This window comes from Procambarus clarkii, chromosome 3, assembly GCF_040958095.1.
Source record: "Procambarus clarkii isolate CNS0578487 chromosome 3, FALCON_Pclarkii_2.0, whole genome shotgun sequence".
NCBI lineage: Eukaryota > Metazoa > Arthropoda > Malacostraca > Decapoda > Cambaridae > Procambarus > Procambarus clarkii.
This window is the reverse complement of record NC_091152.1, coordinates 5,688,798-5,706,091: the sequence shown is the minus strand read 5'-3', so window position 1 is coordinate 5,706,091 and position 17,294 is coordinate 5,688,798.

Sequence of the window (17,294 nt, the reverse complement as noted above, 5' to 3'; positions counted from 1 at the left end):
TAACCTAACCTAACCTATCTCTATAGGTTAGGTTAGGTTAGGTTGCAGAAAAAGTTAGGTTAGGTTTGGTTAGGTAGGTTAGCTAGTCGAAAAACCATTAATTCATGAAAACTTGGCTTATTAGGTAAATCGGGCCTAGAGTAGCTTAGGCTATTTCTACCCCCTCTACTTCAAGTCCCTCAAGGGGCGCACAAATTCAGTAAGTACAAATAGACAATTCACATTACAAGAATCCCATTTAACATTGCAGGTTAATATAGTAAGTACAGCATACAATTGTTACACTCTTGGGGCAAAATTTTTGTAGCTCCTAAGTATACTGTCTATCATACCATTATCACACATACAAACAATTTGATGTGGTACATTACTTATTTCCTTATTTCTATAGTTATCAATAAGTTTACACTCTAATACATAATGTTCTAAGGTGTGGGCGTGCGGCATACTACATAATTTACACTCCTTATCTTTTTCACTGACATCAACTCCGTATTGCCAGATATATTTGTATCCTAATCTTAATCTCATGTAAATTGAATCCTTCCAAGTTGACTTTCCTTTATCATAGGTGAAGGACGAGTTTGTATTTATTACTGAATAATTCTTAAGTGTGTTACTACTATCCACTATTGCCATTCTTTTTATCATTTCTTCATCTTCATTTCCTCTTATTAATGTTATATATACATGTACACATAATCATGCATACATGTACATATATATACATATGCGGTAAATCCAGAGAAATGAAATATGGAATTTTCCGCATACAAATGATTATTGTTTCGTGATCGTCAATTGCATATATACATATACATACATATACATTCACATACATATTCAATCACCCACACAAATACACACATCAATAATCTTTGTATCACAAGTGATTCAACAAGAGGCTCACAAGTCACTATACTAGGCACTTTTCATCTATGGTGAGTCGTCCAATTACTAGTCTTGCTCTACACCCACCCAACTGGGCGGCAGCTTTACAGTCATGTGCTTCACACCCACCCGACTGGGCGGCAGCTTAACAGTCATGTGCTCCACACCCACCCAACTGGGCGGCAGCTTAACAGTCATGTGCTCCACACCCATCCAACTGGGCGGCAGCTTTACAGTCATGTGCTCCACACCCACCCAACTGGGCGGCAGCTTAACAGTCATGTGCTCCACACCCACCCAACTGGGCGGCAGCTTAACAGTCATGTGCTCCACACCCACCCAACTGGGCGGCAGCTTTACAGGCATGTGCTCCACACCCACCCAACTTGGCGGCAGCTTAACAGTCATGTGCTCCACACCCACCCAACTGGGCGGCAGCTTTACAGTCATGTGGTCCACACCCACCCAACTGGGCGGCAGCTTAACAGTCATGTGCTCCACACCCACCCAACTGGGCGGCAGCTTAACAATCATGTGCTCCACACCCACCCAACTGGGCGGTAGCTTAACAGTCATGTGCTCCACACCCACCCAACTGGGCGGCAGCTTAACAGTCATGTGCTCCACACCCACCCAACTGGGCGGCATCTTTATAGTCATGTGCTCTACACCCACCCAACTGGGCGGCAGCTTAACAGTCATGTGCTCCACACCCACCCAACTGGGCGGCAGCTTAACAGTCATGTGCTCCACACCCACCCAACTGGGCGGCACCTTTACAGTCATGTGCTCCACACCCACCCAACTTGGCGGCAGCTTAACAGTCATGTGCTCCACACCCACCCAACTGGGCGGCAGCTTTACAGTCATGTGGTCCACACCCACCCAACTGGGCGGCAGCTTAACAGTCATGTGCTCCAAACCCACCCAACTGGGCGGCAGCTTAACAGTCATGTGCTCCACACCCACCCAACTTGGCGGCAGCTTTACAGTCATGTGCTCCACACCCACCCAACTGGGCGGCAGCTTAACAGTCATGTGCTCCACACCCACCCAACTGGGCGGTAGCTTAACAGTCATGTGCTCCACACCCACCCAACTGGGCGGCAGCTTAACAGTCATGTGCTCCACACCCACCCAACTGGGTGGCAGCTTTATAGTCATGTGCTCCACACCCACCCAACTGGGCGGCAGCTTAACAGTCATGTGCTCCACACCCACCCAACTGGGCGGCAGCTTAACAGTCATGTGCTCCACACCCACCCAAATGGGCGGCAGCTTTACAGTCATGTGCTCCACACCCACCCAACTGGGCGGCAGCTTAACAGTCATGTGCTCCACACCCACCCAACTGGGCGGCAGCTTTACAGTCATGTGCTCCACACCCACCCAACTGGGCGACGGCTTTACAATCATTTGCATGAATTACTTACAGTAAGCAAATTTTAGATACTTCGCTAAGATTTCGGGCAGCACATCATTATAAATGAAGTACTTACACTTTTCTTGGACACCAATGATGGTGTTATCTCTGAATTCCGCGATTTTTTTTAAATTCCAGTACTGTATATAATGACGCAAAGTATGCGAATAGTTCTGCAATAGTGATCCTATCCTGCGTCATAATTTACATACATATCTACTTCTGTTTTGTGTATTAAAATTACTACATTTTTATGTTAATTTATTTCTGTAAATGATGATGATGATAAATTTCAATAAATGTAAGAACATAAGAACGGAAACTGGTCGCGTAAATGGAAATGGTTGGGTACATTTCCTTTCACCTACCTAATGCGAATATTCATGTGTCCGGACACTGGCGATGGTGTGGTATTGCCTATTTATTTGACCATATCTTTGCTTTCATTTAAGATATGTTTTCCTTGAAATGTATTTACATTATCGTCTACATCTGTCTTTATTCTGAAATAAAAACCTTTGACGTTACTTTGCATATATGTACATTAATTATAAAATTGATTGGCTTGTGTGCAGGCCTTCACACTCCCTGAGCGAGCCATCAAGTAACTATAAAAAGGCATATATCTTCACTTTCACTTCAGTTATATTTATACCAAAGTATTAACATGCAGCTTATATGTCTTTCTGATGACATAAAAAACTTCGTTTTTTACAATATATAGATTCAATTAACATTGATTTTCAAAAGGTCATAGTTCCCATCGAAAGGGAGAGCGTCGGCCAAGAAGCCTTGTTTAAAATATGAATATTTTTCCTCTCTAATAAGGTATAATCTCTGTGATGCATTAACACAAACTATTTTATATCTGCCTTTCTGATAACATATATAAATATAATCTTTATTTGTGAATATTTGTTAATTAAGCAATATATCAGAGAGCGTGTAGGGTTCGGTGTTCTATGAACGAAAAGGACTGGAGTAGTTTAAATAGCGAACGCATACCAACGAATAACGCTAGTATCTATATAACAAATTTATTGTCATGTGGAATTAATTTAACTTCCAGACACTTTTTTTTAATAAATATTAAATATTTTGTGGCTGTTTATGAAAAATATTATTATAAATACACATTCTACTTGTTAATATTACCAATTAAATTTGCGACAATTTGAGCCATGAAATACGACGACTGGATCACTGTGTACAGGAGGCATTTATGGCAGCAAACACTCTCCAGGCGACCATATATCTTGGATAAGTCGCTCCACACAATTGTCGCTTGGACCGTCGACTTCCTATGGCGTCACCTCTCACATATTTACGTCTCATTTCGTTATGAAATTAGATTATTTCAGAGTAAAAATAGGTTTGATCATGTTCTACGTGTAGCACCAACATTATAGTAAGTAAATATACCATATTTCTTCATTACTTACGTAATGCTAGGACGATTTGGGTAGTTTTGGCCTGATTTGGGCCGACTTGGGTAATTCTATGGACCCGTGACGGGCTGACTGGTGAGAGGAGAAGAGAGTTTGGATAGCTGCCTGAGACATATGTGTCTGAGTCTGTGGGATTTTACTTGCAAGGTTAGCACCAATCGATGAAAAGAAGCTATTAAATTCATTCGCCATTTCTAAGTCAGATGACAGTGTAAGGCCATCCTTAGAGAGTGTTATCTGGTTGTGGGAGTGTTGTTTAGTTCCCAGGATGTTAGAGATGGTATTCCATGTGCTTTTCATATTGCCTTTTGCTTCTTTGAATCTAGTCTCATAATATGAAAGTTTTGCTTTTCTTATGATACTGGTAAGCACTGATGAGTACCTTTTAACTACTTCCATTGAAATTAGGCCACTCCTAAATTTCTTTTCGTATTCATGTTTTTTGTTGATTGATTTAATTATGCCACTTGTGAGCCACGGGTTATTTTTTCTTTTATCAGTTACTTGTTTGGTAAGGAGGGGACAGTGAGTGTTGTAGAGGCTTAGAGTTTTGGAGAGAAAGAGGTTAGTTGATGAGTTTAAGTCCTGTGAATTATTAAATTCAGATTCCCAGTTAATATTGTGAAGTGCATTAGAGAGATTGCCTAAAGCTGATTCACTATGTAGCCTAAATGAAAGTTTTTTGGTTTCTGGTGGTGATGTGTCAATGTTTGCTATGAGGAAAGTAGGATAGTGGTCAGTTGTTCTGTCATAAATTACCCCAGATGTAAGGGGAGCTGTTATATTAGTCCATAGGTGATCCAGGGTAGTGGCAGATGTTTGAGTGACTCGGGTGGGCTTGGTGATTGTGGGGATTAGCATACAGGAGTGCATGCTGTTAGGGAAATAGTCAACTTGAGGGTTGTTTTGAAGACCCAGGTCAATATTGAAATCACCCAGAATAATTTAATTTTTGTTGAGATTGTTATTTATGATAAGATTCCTTACATTGTCAGAGAATAAAGCTATGTTGGTATTAGGAAATCTATAGATGGCACCGATTATCAGGGAGGATTTAAGGGATTTACTGGAGAACTTGGCAAAGGTATATTCACAATAGTCGTCTCTATCACTAATGACACTATTGCAAATGAAGGTATCTTTGTAATATATATTGCTGTACCGCCACCTTTTTTGTTATGCCTGCAGTTATGAATGGCTTTATAACCAGCTAAATTGTAGAGTTGGGTATAGTCATTACTTAGCCAAGTTTCTGTTAAAATGATGAAAGATAATTTAGTACCTAGAGCTGTAAGTAGTGCATTTATATCATCAAAATGTTTGCCAAGTGACCTAACATTTTGATTGTAAACTGATAAGCAGGTGCTATTTAGGAGTTTGTTTTTTGCAAGATTTGCTGTGTAATACCTGCAATAATGATGATCAATGTGCTGATGAGTGTGGATATGGGACAGAAGATTTCGATCAGGATCAATATCAGTAAGCATATAGATAAGAATGTCACGATACAATAAGATAAGCAATTACAGGAACAGATGAAAACTAAATCTGCTGTAAAATAGAAAGCAATTATAGCAAAACACAACAATATAATAATATAACAATACAATAAGAGCTTACAAAGTATTGAGTCTGCTAATTTAGAGAATAATTATGGCAAAACACAACAATAAATGCAAGTAAACAAAAGAATTGAAACAATTAGAGGTAGAATTAAGGTCACTAGATAGCCATGGAGGATACACAAGTTTGGTGGAGAGAACAAAAAATCAGTAGAGACTGTCAAGATGAATATATCAAAAAAATTTGACAAATGATAATTGTAAAGTAAAATAATCTTAAAGATAATAAATTTTATTTAGCTTAGTTTTAACCTATAATTAGTATGAACTTAATTAAAAGAACAAAAATGAGATCAATAATTGATTTCAATAAATGACATAGATCAATACAAATAAATTTAAAATATAAATGGAATAGGGTAAGATTAGATTTAAGAGTAAAATTTTACAATGAAACTGAGGTAGATGCTTGCATAAGTGCATGGAGACTTGATGGATTATTTAGGAAATTATATGAATGAGAGAACATTAGGTAAATGGTAAGGCAGAGACAGCACCTTAGACAAAGTTAGATTAAGTTAGGTTAGGCTCAGGCACTGAAAGAGTTATTTTAAGTACTGGCATTGGTCGGGTTCAGGTTTTCAGATATACCACAATCACTTAAGAAGGCCAGGGGCCGGATTCAGGAAGGTACTTACGAAGGTTTTTCCTCATAGCTAAGAGCGTTTTCCGTCTTAGCGCCTTCGTGGCGGCTACGTCCGTATTCAATTAACTACCCTAAGTGGAAAAACCTTCGTAAGTTCATTCCGGGATTTAAGTGTGGTTTCGACCACTCGTAGCTTTACGTAAACTGGATATAAGTCATTTTTTCTCTACTACATAACACTGGGATCGATTTATGATATTGGAACATGACCAAAATATTATAGCTGGTGAATCTAGTGTAGAGGAATCCTTCGTGTTAGTTATATATGCATTCTCTGCTTGAAACTTGAAGTAAATATGTGTTTGATGATAGTAGAATTAGTTTTATAATAGCAAGATATTATACCAGTAGTTATTAAGTAAATAAACACTGGTGAACATGAAATATGAGAGAAGGTGATGAGCCCTGCCTGATGGGATCATTTACTATCACCAAATGCCCCTGTTCACCTAGTAGTAAGGGTGTACCTTAGCTATACATACCCATTTCTAATTTATTTAGTTTGGTTTTATTTTGAAATTAAATCTGGGTGAGACATAAAATAAAAATATGCTGCACAAATGATGTTAGGTAAGGAAAAGGGTAAAAATGTCAAAAACTTTATTCATTGAATACTTAAAGCTATAATTATGACTATATAGACTATTAAAAAAGAGAGAGGGAAGTAGGGGTCCAAGACTTCTTCCTGTTATACAATTTGGGTGTGGAACAAGTAATTATCAAAAGAAGGCACCATGCCGGGAAGGCTATGTAGCAGTAAGGCAGTGAGGTGAGGCAGCTACTTATTTGAGAAATGCTTATTTTATTTACCTTATAAGCTGAGGCAACTTATTTTATTTGAGGAATACTCAGCTGATTCCTCTACATTTAGCATGGAACAAATTTGTGTCCAAGACCTCTTCCTGTTACTCAATTTGGCTGTGTGTAACCAAACTAGAAGTGCTCTACAAATCAAGGAACCCAGAATGTGGAATGACCTCCCGAATCATGTCAAAGGCTGTACCTCTCTCAACCAGTTTAAGAGTTAAACCAAGTACAGTGTACTGCCTAATTAACTCCATGTAACCTAACTTACCTCCTAAATGTCAACCCATGTCTTGCTATTTTTTAAACAACGCTGTTCACCAACATGTGCAATTGCTGATTAATGCTATGTTAACCCCCTTTTTGCATTTTTTATTTCTTCTTTCAACACAATTTATACCTAATCTCGATTACTATTAAGTTTTAGTCTGTGTTTTTTTCCCCCCACACCTTGCCCGAAATGCTATGAGTATTAGTGGCTTTAGGTATTGTATGTACTAGCTCTGCCTATAAATCCAACATTATGTTTGTAAATCAACTGTATGTACTTTTCCTGAATAAAATGTATTTATTATTTATTTATTAATCAGTAAGTATTAAAAGAAGGCACCAAGCTGGGAAGGCTATGTAGCACCATTGTGTGTAACAATAAACCAATTTTTTTTTAACAAATAATGCACCTGTATGGGAAAACAAATCCTGTCAGCTGTAAAAATATTGATGCAGTTATTTAAATGAAAAATATAATGAAAGAAATATTACTGGTTTATTTTTATCCTATCTTTTTGTACTGTACAGTATATCCAAGGAATTGAAAAATTGAGACATAATGCACAATTTAATGAATGATTAGCATGGATTAGCAGTTCAAAAGAAATATGACTTGTATTACATATCAACATGAGATCTTAATGATCCATGGTCAACATGATTTAATAAGGATAAAACAGTACTGTATTTGTAATAATACAAACTATAATTTAAAATCTTTATTACTGATTTTTTTTATTAAGAAGATTAGGTATACACAGCAATGTGCTGCTACCCTATTCTATATGGAATATTACACAGTGTAGATAAAAAACTAGCTATAAGTTTATCTAATACTCCCATCTCACAGGATGGTTAGACATACTGTACATGGAATCAATTTAGAAAATACCAGCCTCAATACAAAAAACAAATCAACTCTGACTAAACAACTCTAAGCAATTTTCACAAGAGGTAAGCACTGAATCATGGAAACATTATATTATAATTACTCTTACCAGTTTCTACAAAACTCCTCTCAAACAATGTATTTTTAAACATGTTTAGGTATACACAGCAATGTGCTACTTCCCTATTCTGTATAAAGGACCACACAGTGTAGATCAAAAACCAGCTACAAGCTCACCCAACATCCTCACCTCACAGGATGGCCAGTCATACATGGAATTAGGAGAGAACAAAATACTTAATGCTGATCTATTAGCCTCCACTGGCAAAATCTGGGTGCAGCACAAGAATATCTTCCAATATTCCTGAGTGTATGAAGTAATTACAGAGCTCAAAATACCTCATACCATTTGGTATGAAGTCACTGATAACAGGACAATCACAGATATAGTGTTGGAGAGTATGTTCCCTAAAGTAGGACTGAAAACAGATGTTTTTTTTCCACCAAGAGGGCTATAAACCCATGGAACGGCCTACCCGCTGAAGCCGTAAATGCCAAATTCCAGCTAAAAATTATCATTAAGACAATTGGCGGGCCCTTTAACAAGCCACCGGCTTTCTGTCCTCTTCGAGGTCACTAGATAGTTAGTGGCCCTTGGGTAAATTCAGTAAATATATACAATAATTGTCAGCGCATCTTCCGAGCAACAAGGACAGCTACACAGTATTTATTTATTTATTTATTTATGCATATACAAGAATGTACATAAGGAATGTGAGGATACAATTATGGTAATTACAGTCTTGTAAAGCCACTAGCACGCGCAGCGTTTCGGGCAGGTCCTTAATCCAAGAAAATTTTAAGGAGGTAAATACTTGCAAAATTTATAGACAAAAAAATGATAACAGATTACATGGAATGAAAAAAAAAAAGATGAGAGAAAATTATAGGTACAGTATATTAAAGCACATAGGTAGCTATGATTGATTGCAATGACAGCTTACTTCAAAGTATCTCTTAGAATTACGTAGGTAAACAACAAATGTAACATATTTGTTTACTACAATGTCGGTGCTGGCTGTAGAAGTTGAAAAAACATTGTTTTACTTCGAAATATACTAATTTTATAAGAAAATTCGACGTAAATAGGAGGCAGTAGAGCCAGCGCTAAATCTTCAATATGAAGAATGTTGCTGCTCTCTGATTGGCAAAACGAAACACAGTAGTGACCTCTATCGGCACGTAGGTGAACCAACAATTTTTTTCCTAAGTATACCTTATTGAATCGCACCTAAGCATCTTCTTAGGGCACACTTAGGAACCTTCGTAGCAAACCCACTTACGAAGAAATACACAGAGCTTCCTGAATCTAGGTCCAGGAGTTGTTGGTCACATTTTATTTCATATCTTTTTCCTGTACTTTCCTTCTTCGCAAAAATCGTACCATTCCTAGTGTAGCACTGCTTGATAAGACCAGGGTTATGTTTGCGAATTTGACGCAGCCTGAAGAGGAGGGATCCACGCTGCTTTGTAAGACACTCATTTATATAGAGGTTGGTTTTTTGCTTAGCAGCTGATTGTATGAGGTCAAACTTCGCAGAGGGATTTGCAAGTTTGATGAGCATTCTCCTACTATTATGGGGATTGTTTTTATCTATCCTAATAGCCGATTTGATTTGAACATTGACACTGATCTTTGAATTAATTAGGGTGTGGGCTATGTTACAGCAATTCTCACCTTGTTGTTCATCAGGTAGATCAGTAGAGCTAATTATCAGGGAGTCATGAAGTTGTTGTTGCTCCTGGTCATCTTCGGAAGCCGCCTGGTGAATCTGAAGGAGATTGATCTGTTTTTCCAGCTTTTGAAGGAGGTCACTTTGAGCTGAGAGGGTTTCTTCGACCTGAATCTTACGTATTTGATCCATTGCACCATTTGCAACAGTTTGTATGTTGAGAATTTCTTGGTTGTTGTTCGTCGACGATTCAAGGAGTAGGTCTATGGTATGTTGTTGTCAGGTGACTGTGGCTTGGAGGGCCGAAATAGCTTCTGATTGCATTTTCACAAGGTTGTGCAGTTTCTGAAGCCATGGATTATTTCTGAGAGGTTTGAAGTTTAGACAGGGAGCCATAGATTGAGTGAATTCTAAAGCTAGAGATTCGAGGTGAGTTGAAGGGGGGGAGTGAGGAGGGGGAGCGGATGCTGTGTTTACCAACATCGGCGAGGGTTGCAGCGTTGCCAGTGTTTCATTCAGATCTCTAGGAGTAATGGAACCAGAGCGAGAGGCACCCCTACCTTGCTTGTTGTTATGTTTGGGCATGTTTTCGGCGAATAGATTCTTGGTAGTGTTTCTAAAGGTAGATACTTGGTGAATTATAGTAGGGATGGGCGTATAGGGAACACTTGGCAGAAGGGTCGTAGAAAGGCAGGCGAAAATTGGTTAATTTTGGTTGATTACTGTTGAGGTTCACTGTGAGTTATGGCATATTAAGTCTCCATGCACTTAACTCGTGCTGGGCAGCAGTTAGGCCATGCAGCGTTGAGTGGAGACGAAATTAACACGAATTTTCAGCAGCAGTGTCGGAGCCGGTGCCACCCGCCAGCGTTTCCCGCCTTCCACCGGATGGTTGAAACTATCTAACCAAACCAAGTTCTACCAAACCAAACCTAACCTAACCAACCCCAACGAGCCCATTACAGCCTAGCCTTAGCTCATACACTCTAGCATAACAGTACATACGGGTTTAACCAAGAGAAAACCAGCTTCGTCGAATCGTTATGTAGCAAGTAAACTTATACTCGCTCCATTATCCCATTATTTAAATTTTAATTTTTTTTTAAATTTTGCCCCGAGGGGCGAGTTTATTGGGCAGCGCCACTCATCTTGTGAGTGGACATACCGCCATAGCAGCATGTACAACACTCCCAAATAGGAAGAAAACCCACTGGGTTGTTCATCCTGTCACTTGTACCTAGACACAGCTGGGACTTGCTTAACTGTCTCAAATGAATAGCTCCTCAAACAAGAAGATAACATCTATCAACCCTTAAAAGCTTACGTTATCTTGCGGGTGCAAAATGGGGAAATCTTTTTTTTTTAAGAACAGTATCAACATTTGACAAATAGTGTTTTCCTAACTCAAACAATGTGGGGTTTATTATTTTACACATATTTCTGATGTCTCTCAGGTGTTCACATTCACGTAGATAGTGGTCAAGGCGATGTCCATCACTCTCACCACAGATTCTGCAACTTCGCTGATCAACTGTTGTTTCCATTCCATATCTCCATGGATATTTGTATCCAAGACGGATTCTCGCTATTACCGATTCTCTCCCTCGTCCTCCTCCTTCCTCTTCGGCCATAATGATTGGGATTGCCAGATGCAACCATGTTGTACCATCGTACAGATTCACTTGCTTGTGCTTCTATCCTCCATTCCTCAGTTACCTTGTCACGGTGATGTTGCCTGACAATACCTCTAATTTGTAGTAGAGTCTTGGGAATGAAGTATTCAATATGGTCTCCTTCAGCAGCCAGCACATCTGCTCGTTCATTCCCACATATTCCAACATGGGAGGGGATCCACAGAAATTTGATGACTCTTTCCTGATTGATAAGTACTCTCACAGCTCTCTTAATTTCAGCGACTATTGCAAGATTTTCTGCCCGATTTTTACTTAGGCTTTGCAGTGCTGCTTTTGAATCGGTGCAAATCACTGCACCATTAGTGTTCCGTTCAAGAAACCTTAACGCCATAATAATGGCAGTTAGCTCTGCTTGCGTTGAAGAGGCATAGTTCTCAATACGTGCTTTTTCTTCATTTCTGCATTGGAAAGTATTATCCTTGATTACCGTGTATGCTGCACCAGCCCTTCCATTGACCGGATTAGATGACCCGTCGGTGTAGATTTGATCTAGTTCATCTCCGGCTTCTTTATACAGCGTGCAATAATGCGTGCAGTTGATACACTGCACGCATTACTGGAACCTCCCAAATATGGTAATCCCCCCATAAGACGCCAGTACGGTTTCCCCCCTCACAGGAATGAACATGCAATTGCATGAGCAAAATATTACATACAGGCACACTTTAGCATGCTACATTTAATTCAAACATATCTATTAGAAAACACACGAATATAATGTTTAGTTTTATGACAGGAAAGAAATAATGGACATACATGTTTATCATGATAAATGTTAGAATCAAATATATGGATTCATAACATCTCTCCCCCGTCCTTAAAGAAAAATTAAATTTACTGAAGGTTGTGGGAAAATCTGACTTCAATGTTTGAATTAATTAAAAGGAATAAATTTCAATAGCTACGAAGGACAACCACTTTTTGAAAAAAGTGGAAAACAAAAGTGAGCAAGTGAATTAATATTGATACCAAGAACTAGTGTCCTATGGATCTTAATGGGACTGTAATTTATCATGAAAATAGGAGTCAAATTCTCTTTCAACAAACTGAGGGGTACGAGCGCTAAGATACGAATATGTCCTAGCACCAATAATCCAATGCTGGTTCTTCCGTTAGAAAAAAGTGTAAATGTACGAAACATCAATAAAATTAAATGTCATAAAATAATCATAAATTTGATATCTAGATTAATTAAGGGTTAGTACATGAGGTGATCTTAAGTAAAAGATCACTAATCAACTAAGGATTGTTAATAACTACTTAAGTTGGTCAACTTTCAGCCTTTGATTCTGCTATTGAGTTCAATAGGTTCTTCTCTTCCATTGGGTCATCCCTTGCAAATGATATTCCATCTTCCAGTACTGATGTTAAGGACTATCTTACAGGTAACTATCCACAGTCTCTGTACCTAAAGCCTACTAATTCCACTGATGTCAATGAGATAATCCTTTCCCTTAAAACCAAGTCTAGTGCCCTCGAGGAGATACCAACTTTAATTTACAAAAAAACCTCCAGATCTTTAGCCCCTGCTATTGCATTGCTCTTCAACAAGTCACTTGAACTCCAAACCTTTCCAGACATTCTAAATAAAGCAAGAGTAACCCCTGTCCACAAATGTGGTTATCACACAGATGTTAACAACTACAGACCTATATCAATCCTGCCTAACTTGTCAAAAATATTCGATAAACTAATCTACAAGCAGCTTTACTCTTTTCTAGCCAAACACAATATACTTAGCTCTTGTCAATATGGCTTCAGACCCAAAAAAAAGCACTCACGATGCACATATTAGTATGATTAACAAGATTCACGCAGCTCTTGATAAAAAGGAGTTCCCTGTTGGGTTATTTGTGGACCTGCGTAAGGCTTTTGACACTGTCAACCACCAAAACCTTCTTCTTAAATTACATCATTATGGAGTCAGAGGACACTCCCTGCAATACCTCAAATCTTATCTTACTGACAGGCTCCAGTATGTTTCTGTGAATAATACAATTTCTCCCACCCTACCCATCAACATTGGTGTTCCTCAGGGCAGCATACTTGGCCCTCTCCTCTTTCTCATCTACATTAATGACCTTCCAAATGCCTCCCAACACCTCAAACCAATTCTATTTGCTGACGACACAACCTTCATTTACTCCAGTCCTGACCCCCTTGCTCTAAATGCCACAGTAAATACTGAGCTAGAGAAAGTCCATCTTTGGCTAACTGCCAACAAACTCACCCTTAACATTGACAAAACGTTTTATATTCTGTTTGGCAATAAATCCTCTAATCAAATAAATCTCAAAATAAACTATACCCAAATTTGTAACAAATTAGATGGCAAATTCCTTGGCGTTCTCATCGACCATAAGCTGAATTTCCAGGGACACATTCTAAATATACCAAAAAATGTTTCAAAAACTGTTGGCATTCTTTCTAAGATCAGATATTATGTACCCCGCCCTGCCCTGGTGACTATTACTCCCTCATCTATCCATATCTCAACTTTTGTATTTGTGCTTGGGGTTCTACTACCCAAAATCATTTACGTCCTCTAATTACTCAACACAAAGCTACTATTAGGACAATATCCAACTCTAGCCCCAGACATTACTCGGTACCCCTACTCAAATCTCTGAATATGTTAGATATTAAGTCATTGCACATTCTCTCATGTGTATTATACATATATAAAACGCTAAACTGTAATGCCAATCCTGATCTCAAAAGATTCATTGAAGGTTGTAACAGAACCCATGAGCACGACACCAGAAATAAATACAGTTTTGATATTCCTAGAGTACGAATTAATCATACTAGAAATGCTCTTCAAATCAAGGGACCCAGAATGTGGAATGATCTTCCCAACCATGTTAAAGACAGTACCTCTCTCAACCAGTTTAAGTTAAAAACGAAGCACTACCTAATAAATTCCCTGTAACCTACCTTACCCCTCTGTTGTCAACCCATGTATATTTTTTTTTTTTCAAAACAACGCTGTTTGAATGTAATTTTCTGTAATAATTTGTAATTGTATTTGTGCTGCTTTTTCAGCCATGTTCCCCCTCTTTTGCCTCTATTTTTATTTGTTCTCAACACATTTTATTCCTTTTACCTATTAGTTTTAAGCTTTAGTCATCAATGTTTTTCCTGCCCAAAACGCTTTGCGTAATAGTGGCTTTAGGCATTGTATGTACTAGTTCTATCTATTAATCCAACAAACTTTGTAAAATCTCTTTATGTATGTACCTTACCTAAATAAACATTTATTTATTTATTATTTATACTATGAAATGTGTGACGGTAAATGGGGGGTGGTCGTGCAGTCTGTAATTCCAGGCACAAAATATTTAAAAAAAAAAAAAAAGTTAAACTGCAAAAGGTGTCTTCACAGTGTGATAAACTGTAGGATAAATCAGAGGGAAAAAACATTTAAAAATACTTTACTTTAAAACAAAAACTGAAGTTAAACAAATTATAAAACATAAAATAATATCCAGGCTTGGCTTTAATACAAAATGTGCAAAACAAACAAGATGAACAATCAAGTTTATGTTACGTTAAGGTGCAAAATAATATATGGTGTAGAATACCATGAGCTAGTCTCACTAAATCTGTAACCACACCGAGATGTGTAAACAGGTCTACTCAGTTGAGCACATAGGAGTAATCTGAATCTTGGGGATCGATCGATCGATAAAGATTAAGCCACCCAAGAGGTGACACTGGCATGAATAGCTCGTAAGTGGTACAATTTTTTTTCTCAGTATTCTGAGGTTGCATTTAACCATCAAGCTGTTATCGCGGGGGAGGATACTGCTTCACAGTCTTTATGAGGGTGTCCAGCTGCTGGACACCTTTGTTGACCTGGAGAGTGGCTGTGTTGATGGCTTCAGGGTGGCCACTGCATGATTCAGGAACTCTTAAAGCACTTCTAAGGTCATTGGTTGCTTCACATTCCAGAAGATAGTGAAGTAATGGCTTTTCTGTGACAGCTTGGCAGAAGATGCACTCTCTCTGTCGGGGTTCACCAATCTCCCAGTTGCATCTGTAACCTAGACGTAGTCTATATAACCTAACTGCTATTTCCCTGTGGATTCCATTTGGGATATTTAACCTTTCTAATTTGGTTGCATGAAGATACCATGTTGCAGATGGCGAACCTTCAGCTATTCTCTGGTGTAGGTAGGCTTTGTTGAGATGTGAGAATTTTTTGGTGATGATGTTTTTTATGTTCTCTAGGCTGGTTTGAATTGTTTTATGTATCACTGGATGACGAGTTGCCAATTACCAATTTCATCAGCTTTTTCATTTAATGGGATTCCAATATGGGATGGGATCCAGTTTAAAGTTATGTTGAGTCCTTTGCCTTTAGCGACTGCTCCAAGATACAAAATGGTGGTAATTATTTCCACATTATCTTTCCACTGTTTTTGTCCTAGTATTTGAAGTGCAGCTTTTGAGTCTGTGTGTATGATTGCATTTTGAGTGTTTTGACAAATGTAACAGCTGTAAACAGTATGAAACGTTAACATCTGTAGTCAAGCGTTCCTGATAACTTGTTGCATCAGGTAAACCGTTCCACGTGATCGTGATGTAGCCTATCTTCTTGCTCGACGTGGACTCGGGAGCTGAAAGGCAATTACATTGTAATATTTGTCTACCTAAGAATTACTGACATTATTTCCCAAATAAAAATGAGGGAACGGTAAAATGAGAAACGTACTAGTTTGGGTTTCTTTTCCTATGGCATAAGGACAACCTTCTTATCTGTTTAAAAATGTGATCACAAGACTAAATCAGAAATGAAAGGAACTTATGGTTGCCGAGCCGAGTGTCCGTTGGTTAAGGAAGCTGTCTCAGTCCTCTGCCTTCGCTGCTGCTTGAAGGACGTAAATTACAAGCTGAAATTAGACGAGCTCCTACGGCATTGCATTTCTCAATCTAGACAATATGGCGTCTCTCTCGCTTCTTCTCTTAGCGCTGCTAATGGCGTCCAGTAGCAGCGTCCTGTTACATTTGTCACGGTAAAATCTCTAGGAAGAGATTCGGCCTACTCCATAATCGCCTATTTTACTCATTAACGTCTATGTAATCAAGAACTGCAGCCAAGAACAACAACAACAACTACTTCCAGACGACTAGACAGTCTACCAGTCCCCCTCCTGTACCATGGCCCGTCACCCCACCTCGCACCTGGGTCGCTGGGAGGCCACACCCTCCGTAACAAGCAGTTAAAGGAGCCGGTTCATAGTTTAAAGAAGACATCAGCGCCCCCTGCTCGGCCGATATTCTGTATAAATAGGGCTACCAAGCTCCCCAAGATCATTCGCATATGTGATTGCACAAAACACTCAAAATGCAATCATACACACAGACTCAAAAGCTGCACTTCAAATACTAGGACAAAAACAGTGGAAAGATAATGTGGAAATAATTACCACCATTTTGTATCTTGGAGCAGTCGCTAAAGGCAAAGGACTCAACATAACTTTAAACTGGATCCCATCCCATATTGGAATCCCATTAAATGAAAAAGCTGATGAAATTGGTAATTGGCAACTCGTCATCCAGTGATACATAAAACAATTCAAACCAGCCTAGAGAACATAAAAAACATCATCACCAAAAAATTCTCACATCTCAACAAAGCCTACCTACACCAGAGAATAGCTGAAGGTTCGCCATCTGCAACATGGTATCTTCAGGCAACCAAATTAGAAAGGTTAAATATCCCAAATGGAATCCACAGGGAAATAGCAGTTAGGTTATATAGACTACGTCTAGGTTACAGATGCAACTGGGAGATTGGTGAACCCCGACAGAGAGAGTGCATCTTCTGCCAAGCTGTCACAGAAAAGCCATTACTTCACTATCTTCTGG